This window comes from Felis catus, chromosome D3 (genome assembly GCF_018350175.1).
Source record: "Felis catus isolate Fca126 chromosome D3, F.catus_Fca126_mat1.0, whole genome shotgun sequence".
NCBI lineage: Eukaryota > Metazoa > Chordata > Mammalia > Carnivora > Felidae > Felis > Felis catus.
The window spans coordinates 85,723,120-85,732,119 of record NC_058379.1 but is presented as its reverse complement, the minus strand read 5'-3'; positions in this window follow the sequence as shown (position 1 = coordinate 85,732,119).

Here is a 9,000-nt window from a genome sequence, read left to right as displayed (position 1 = left end):
GCTAGGAGCTAAACTGTAATTTCTCAAACTTTGTTATATTGGTTTTCAAATATTTTTCAGATCTAACTTTTAACAGAATATCAGATCACACGATTGATTAATAACACTGTAGCAAGCATGTCCAAATGTGTACCTATTTTATACATAGAATTTACAATAGAAGATTTTGATTCATTTGAATTTTTTGGATTAATGTTTATATTGCCTATGTTATGAAGTATTACTGATATCAAAATGGCACAACATTTAAAAGGAAAACATAGCATGAATGGTGACAATTTAGACCGAAAATATTTTAAAAGTTAATGATTACCTTATGTTTAGGGTCAAAGAGTAGGACACGTTTTCCTTGGCTCACTCGGGTACATGTAATTGCTCTGTGATTGAAAGCTGTAATTAGCTCCTGTAGGATTTATAAGACAGTGAGGTAAATACAGTGTTTATTCTTAAGCTTTTTGGGTTTTTGCTCCAGGCTATTTTACTTGATATTCATTTAGGTGGGATTTTAGTGAATTCGGGAATTCAAATTAAAAATATGAATTCATCTTAAAGGTATCATTATATCATCGGTGTGGACATCAGAAAACACAAGTTAATTGTGAGCTAACAAAATTCTGTTGTTTTAAGGCATTCAGGTTTTGGTACTTTGACTTTTTCTCTTGATATGTGTCATATATGACACTGACCCAGAACTGGCCCGGCAACCACAGGAAACTCATCCAGAATGGAAGGGAAGATCATCACTGTGCATCCTGTGCCTTCAGTGTCTTGATCAGGCAGTAATTATGTAGAAGGAATTGTCTTTGCTCTCTCAGCCCCAACTTGAATTCTTCTCATGATTCTGAGTTCGCCTCAGTTGCAGCCATGCTATGAGAATGTCTTGTACTAAGTAGATTTTCTGATATTTGCACTGATTTGTTCTTGTTCTGAGTTTTGGAGCTACAGAATAGGCATTGAATATACATTAACATGATGGCTCTTAAAATATTTGAAGGAGCACATTCCCTAGGTCTTAAATCTCCTCTTTTTCTCGGCATACTTGGAATGAAAGGTATTGAAAGGCTCATAGTTATGTAGTAAGGGAGGTAACTTACTGAACGTTATTGCATATGGTGCACACACACACATCCCACCAAAAGTTGCAAAGCAGATTTTGAAAGAAATCCATTCAGTTGCAAGAGTGATATGATAAAGACTGAAGTGATAGCATAAAGAAGCTTAAGTCATAAAGTTCTTAAAGGATGTTTCAAGAACTTCAGTTACAAGAAGCTGCTGCTAGACTGGGAACAACATGGCGTCAAGATTAAGACACGCCTTTAAATAGCTCTTGGTGGCTGTAATGGTTTAAAATAAGCAAGCTCTGTGCAGAGACTAGTTCAAAGGGGCACATACTTTGGGTCCAAGTTAGGGAGAAAATGCAAAGTAGTATTTACCCTTTCTTTTGCATGATTATTTGTTGGAATCCATAATGAATAAAAAATCATTACACACTTAAAATACATGGGTTATAGAAGTGCTAGCAAAGCAAATCAAAGCCTTACTAGTCTGCATTGTCCTTGGTACAGGCAGCTGGTTCTCCACTGCGTGGCTTGTCCAGATGCAGAAACATAAAGTGTGAATGTGCGTCTCTATTAACTGCCAGATGGTGTTCCTTCACAATTTTTTTCATTTTTCTGTTTGAGATTCATGATGTGTTTTCTTGCTACATTAATCTCTTAAAGTTCTTCAAATTAAAAAGAAAGACAAACTGTATTTGTGTGTGGGTGTGGATGGATGGATGTGTCTGTGTCTGTGTAATAAATAGTCAAATAGCCTTTGTTACCAGCATTTTCCTGGAGGCTTTATTTTAGGACTGTCTGACTCGTAATCCACCCCCTGCATGAATCTGCTGTTTAGTGTCACTCCAATAGTCTGTCCAGCTTTGCCTTCTTATGGTCTTCTACTTCATTCTTAGACTATGCATTGACACTCTTATCTCGTGTTAAAAGTCCTCATGGCACTCACAATAGAACCGGTTGCCTGTCCTTTTGGTGGCTGAAAGTTTTGAATCTGTGTCTTCCCTTCAACCATTGGATAGTTTGTTCCCTATTCTTCATAATGATAGTAAGATATCAATAGCAATGAGTAAGATTAGATCATTAAAGGAATTTGCACATCCTATATATCACAGTGGCAAACATCAATTACCAACCGAGTTTGGAATTTATGGGGAAGCAGAAAATCCACATGCCTATTTCTTCACTGGATTATTTGGGTTTTGGGTATTGAGTTTGATAAGTTTTTGTAGATTTTGGATACTAACCCTTTATCCAATATGTCGTTTCCAAATATCTTCTCCCATTCTGTAGGCTGCCTTTTAATTTTGATGATTTCCTTCACCGTGCAGAAGCTTTTTATCTTGATGAGGTCCCAACAGATCATTTTTGCTTTTGTTTCCCTTGCCTCTGGAGACATGCCAGGTAAGAAGTTGCTACAGCCAAGGTCCAAGAGGTTTCCTCCTGTAGGATTCTGATGGTTTCCTATCTCACATTTAGGTCTTTCATCCATTTTTGAATTTGTTTTTATGTATGGTATAAGAAAGTGGTCCAGGTTAATTCTTCTGCATGTCAATGTCCAGTTTTCCCAACACCATTTGCTGAAGACACTTTTTTCCCTTGGATACTCTTTCCTGCTTTGTCAAAGATTAGTTGGCCATCCATTTGTGGGTCCATTTGTGTGTTCTTTATTCTGTTCCATTGATCTATGTGTCTGTTTTTGTGCCAGTACCATACTGTCTTGGGATTGTGATGCCTCCAGCTTTGGTTTTCTTTTTCAACATGACTTTGGCTATTTGGGTTTTTTTTCTGCTTCCATGCAAATTTTAGATTGTTTATTCCAGGTCTGTGAAGAATGTCAGTGTTATTTTGATAGGGGTTGCTTTGAATATGTAGATTGCTTTGGTAGTATAGACATTCTAACAATATTTGTTCTTCCAATCCATGACCATGGAATGTTTTTCCATTTCTTTGTGTCTTCTTCAATTTCTTTCATAAACTTTCTATAATTTTCAGTGTACAGATCTTTTACCGCTTTGGTTAGGTTTATTCCTTGTATCAAATGGTTTTTGGTGCAATTGTAAATGGGATTGATTCCTTGGTTTCTCTTTCTGAAGCTTCATTATTGGTGTATAGAAATACAACAGATTTTTGTATATGCATTTTCTATCCCATGACTTTACTGAATTTGTGTATCAGGCCTAGCAATTTGTTGGTGGAGTCTTTTGTTTTTTCTATGTGGAGTATTATGTCATCTGAAAATAGTGAAAATTTGACTTTTTCCTTGCCAATTTGGATACCTTTTATTTCTTTTTGTTGTCTGATTGCTGAAGCTAGGACTTCCAGTGCTATGTTGAACCACAGTGGTGGGAGTGGACATCCTTGTCTGACTAAAAGGAAAAGCTCTAAGTTTTGCCAATTGAAGATGATATTAGCTGTGGGTTTTTCGTATATGATCTTTATTATGTTGAGGTATATTGTTTCTATCCCTTCTTTGTTGAGGGTTTTTATCATGAATGGATGTTATACTTTGTCAAATGTTTTTTCTGCATCTATTGAGAGGATTATATGGTTCTTACTCTTTCTTTTTTTAAATGTAGTATATGACACTGATTGATTTGCAAATACTGAACCATCCTGGCAATCCAGGAATAAATCCCACTTGATCGTGGTGAATGATTCTTTTTTTAAAAAAAAAAAATTTTAACGTTTATTCATTTTTGAGAGACAGAGACAGAGCACGAGCGGGGGAGGGGCAAAGAGAGAGGGAGACACAGAATCCGAAGCAGGCTCCAGGCTCTGCACTCTCAGCACAGAGCCTGATGCAGGGCTCAAACGCATGAACCTTGAGATCATGACCCAAGCTGAAGTCAGACGCCTAACTGAGCCACCCAGGCACCATTGAATGATTCTTTTAATGCACTGTTGGATTCAATTTGCTAGCATTTTGTTGAGAATTTTTGCATCTGTGTTCATCAGGTATATTGGCCTGTAGTTCTCTTCTTTAGTGGATTCTTCGTCTAGTTTTGGAATCAGGGTAATGCTGGCCTCATAAAATGAATTTGGAAGTGTTCCTTTCATTTCTATTTTTTGGAATAGTTTGAGAAGGATAAGTGTTCATTCTAAATGTTTGGTGGAATTCACCTTGGAAGTTATCTGGCTCTGGACTTTTGTTTCTTGGGAAATTTTTGATTACTGATTCAATTTCTTTGCTAGTTATCAGTCTATTCAAGTTTTCTATTTCTTCCTGTTTTAGTTTTGGTAATTTACAAACAGGAATAAATTTATAAATTCCTAGAAACACATGTTTATAACACATGTTATAAATTTATTCCTGTTTGTTCAATTTGTTGGAATATAGTTTTTCTTAATATTCTCTTATAATTGTATTTCTGTGATGGTGTTATTTCTCCTCTCTCACTTGTGATTTTATTTAGGTCCTTTCTGTTTTCTTTTTGATAAGCCTGCTTGGGATTTATCAATTTTATTAATTCTGTCAAAGAACTGGCTGTTAGTTTTGTTCTACTGGTTTTTTTGTTTGTGTATGTGTGTGGGTGTTTTTGTTTGTTTGTTTTTAGATCATTTATTTATGTTCTAATTATTTCCTTTCTTCTGCTGGCTTTATGCTTCATTTGTTCTTTTCCCAGCTCCTTTAGGTATATGGTTAGGTTACATAGTTGAGACTTTTCTTGCTTCTTAGGGTAGGCCTATATTGCTATATACTTCCTTCTTAGGACCACTTTTGCTGCATCCCACAGGTTTTGGGCCATCGTGTTTTCATTTTCATTTGTTTCCATGTATTTTTAGATTTCTTCTTTAATTTCCTGGTTGACCCATTTATCCTCTAGTAGGATGTTTTTAACCTCCATGTATTTGTTGTCTTTCCAAATTTTTACTTGTGGTTGACTTCAAGTTTCATAGTGTTGTGGTCAGAAAATACATGTGGGATGATCTCAGTCTTTTTTACTTGTTGAGGCCTAGTTTGTAATGGGATCTATTCTGAAAAATGTCCCATGCACACTTGAAAAGAATGTGTATTCTGCTTTAGGATGAAATGTTCTTCATATATCTGTTAAGTCCATCTGGTCCAGTGTGTCATTCAAAGTCATTGTTTCCCTGTTGATTTTGTGCTCGGGTGATCTGTCCAGTGGGGTGTTAAAGTTTCCTACTATTACTGTATTATTTTCAAGGAGTCCCTTTATGTTTGCTATTGTTTTATATATTTGTGTGCATAACTACAATTTCTAGATCTTGGTGGATAGTTCCTTTTATTATGACATAGTGCCCTTCTTCATCTCTTGTTACAGTCTTTGGTTTAAAATCAAGTTTGATATAAGTATTGCTACTCTGGCTTTCTTTTAATATCCATTTGCATGATAGACATTTCTCTACCCCCTTACTTTCAATTTGCAAGCATTATGAGGTCTAAAATAAGTCTCTTGTAGGCAGCAAATAGATGGGTCTTGTTTATCTATTTTGACACCCTGTGTCTTTTGATTGGAGCATTTAGTCCATTTACTTTCAGAGTGATTATTGATCTGTATTTAGTGCCATTTAATTACTTGTTCTGTATGGTCTCTGGAGATTTTCTGTTCCTTTCTAGTGTTTTTGCTTTTGGTCTTTTTTTACCACTCAAGGAGTCCTGTTTAATGTTTCTTGCAGGGCTGGTGTAGTGGTTGCAAACTCCTTTATTTTTTTGTTTGGGACACTCTTGATCTCTCTTTCTATTCTGAATAGATAGCCTTGCTGGATAGAGTATCCTTGGCTGCAGATTTTTTTCCCATTCAGCATGTTGAGTATATCATGTTACTCCCTTCTGGCTTGCCAGTGGAGAGATCTGCTGCTAACCTTATTGATCTTCCCTTGTAAGTTAGAGACTTCTTTTGTCTGCTGCTTTTAGGATTTTTTCTTTGTCTCTATATTTTGCAAATTTTACTGCGATGTGTCTTGGTGTGGACCTCCTTTGGTTGATTTTGTTGGGTCACTCTGTCTCCTGGATCTGGATGTCTGTTTCCTTCCCCAGATTAGGGAAGTTTTCAGGTATAATTTCCGCACATAAACCTTTTGCCTCCTTTTCCTTCTCTTTTCTGGGAGTCCCATGATGAGAATGGTATTAGGTTTGATGGACTCACAGAATTCCCTAAGCCTACTTTCATGATCCAAGAGTTTTCTTTACCACTGTTGTTCCATTTCATTATTTTCCATAATTCTCTCTTCTATATCACTTATTCCTCTGATTCTCATATCCTTGTGGTCATTACATCCAGCTAGTTTCAAATTTATTTATTTACTCGGTTATCACATTTTTTCATTTCCTCCTGATTCATTTTTAGCTCTTTGGTCTCTACAGTAAGGGTCTCCTTGATGTCTTCCATGATTTTCTCAATCTCAACTAGTATCTTTATGACTGTTGCTTTAAATTCTGGCTCAGGCATATCATATCTGTTTCCATTAGATCCCTGGCCATGACCTTTTCTTTTTCCTTCTTTTGGGATGAATTCCTCTGTCTTGGCATTTTGACTCAGTTTCTGTCTTCTTCTCTGTTTTAGGAAAGCCTATGATGTTTCCTGCCTTCGAGAGTAATGGCTTTAGGAAGAATAGGTCCTATACTGTCCAGGGCCTGGTGCTTCAGGAAGTGTCACTGGTGTGTACTGTGTGCATTCTGGGGTGGTCTTATGAGCTCCCTGTCTCTCGGGTCAGCCCCCTGCAAGAGCTTCTCCTTGCCTGGAGCGGGGAGTGTTTGTACCGTGGCCAGAGTGTGGTGAGTTTTAATTAGGTGTGCTCTGGTCTGCTTGTTAAGAGACCTGATGGCATTTACACTAGAGCTGAAGCTTTGTAGAAGTCTATGGTCAGTGCATGCAGATTGTGTGTGTGTGTGTGTGTGTGTGCGCGTGTGTGTGTGTGCGCGTGTGCGTGTGTGCGCACATGCTTGTTTTCTGGGGGAGGGGTTGGCTTCTCTGGTTGTTAGGCACACTTGCTGGGGAGAAGCAGTGCCAGCAGAGTGCAGCAGGGGCAGGACTCGGTGTAAGCAGGTTAGGCAGCCAGTGTTGATGCTGTTTACTGAAGTTAGATTAGGTGAGGGGAAGGGGAGAGAAATGGTGCCTACCAGGTTCTTTTGGATGACTACATTTCAAATAACAAGATGCCAGAGCAAAGACAAGTCCTGTTGAGTGAACCCTGACTAGCCCTGCCATGCTCAGCAAGGCTTAGGTTCACAGATAATTTTAAAAAGGCACACACAGTCTTAGTTTTATAGATGCAATATGAACACAAAAGGAAATGTAAAAATATTGTGGTACTTTCTCATTTTATTATAAGCCATATACAATGTAGTAAGTTGGTACAGATGGCATAGTATGAAGCATGCAAGTTGTATCTAGATTTTATGGCTTACAAAAACAAGATTGTGCACTAACAGAAGATAAATTTGCTGAATTTTCAGAGTGACACAAATGCTCCATTGTGGTTTTCACTTATCTGGTAGGACTTTATGGTACACAGATAGAACACCACCAGTGAGAAGCCTGCCTCTTGGGGAGAAGTAGGCATGCCTGGGACGTCAGACTTTAGCAGTGTTCTTCATCTTAATGACAGTTGGAAGAATGCAGCTTCTCACAGTCAAGGATTACTTCTATAGATTTGTGTAGCTGATGCTCAATTTGGGAAAGATCGAAGTCCAGTTATTCCTGGCAGTTCTTCCTTAGAAAACCAAAAATGATCTCCTGGCTTACGCATTAATAGGCTAACAATAAGACGGTGGTTTCCCAATTTTGGGGGATGTACACCAGTCTGGAACCCCCAATATTGTGGTATTGCTCAAGATCTTAGTCTTATTGATAGCATCTAGTGTGGAACAAAGTGCATATAGGTCATTCATGGTGGAGATTCCGTGTGGTTCCTTTACCATAGATGTGTCCGTGTAACATCCATAACAGACATATAGATTTGGGTTTTTTTTTTTCTTGTGAGGAGACCATAAGAGTAAGTGAGATTAACTTGTCCAAACAGCATCCTAGGAATTATGAGAGCTAGGACTTGATTCTCTGACTAAATGTTTCACATCACACATACTGGGGCTTCTATAATTGCAGCATCCATTCCTGCGTTCATCTGGTCATTTGTTTGCTTGGTCATTATATATTTGCTTACTTATTTATTTGCCGATTTGTATTAAGCTTTCCCAATGTGACAACTGAGTACTCTTGATAAAAGTTTTTATCAGGGTAATAGTATGGTGATTGGGTTCGTTGAAAGAAAAATCACAGTCTGCAAATCCTGAAAGGATTCATCCTAAAATATACACATATTATAGATACATTTTGTCTAATTAGAATGTGCATGCTGCTTGATTGAAGATTTTCAGATGAACCTGTGGAGAGATTCTATTCCGTGCCTATGATCTCTAGAATAGGTATTTAGGGAGAAATCATCAGCAAGCTTGTCCACGTTCCTTGGGCACCCAGCTGTTGGTGAGAGAAACCAGTAAGCTGTCCTCAAAATCCATTTCTGTAGCACTCTGCCAGATCCTAAGATGTCACATAGGAACTGGGAAGTTGTACTGCCAGCTAGGGCTGTGTGTGGGTGCCCAGCCATCAGTGCACAGGCCTGGACTCGGACCAAATTTGTCCTACTTTTACTGGTTTTTTTCGACAGCATTAAATGGTGCCATAGTTAGAATGTGTTGAGTGAAACTTATACTGAGGGGCTGTATGCACAAAGCAAAAAAGATAACCTGAAAAAATACATTTGGACAATATGTAGGAACAGAATTAAACTCAATTTTCATAAATGGCTAACACATTCATTTATCATATATTTCTCTTCAAATACTGGAGCTCAATTTCTTCCACAAGATTCAACATGCAGAAATTTGGAGAAAAAAAGATTGAGAATGTTTGAGAGGCAGTACATTTCAAAGGCAACCTTTGGAGGGAACTGAAGAAACTATATTAGCTGTACAATGTTG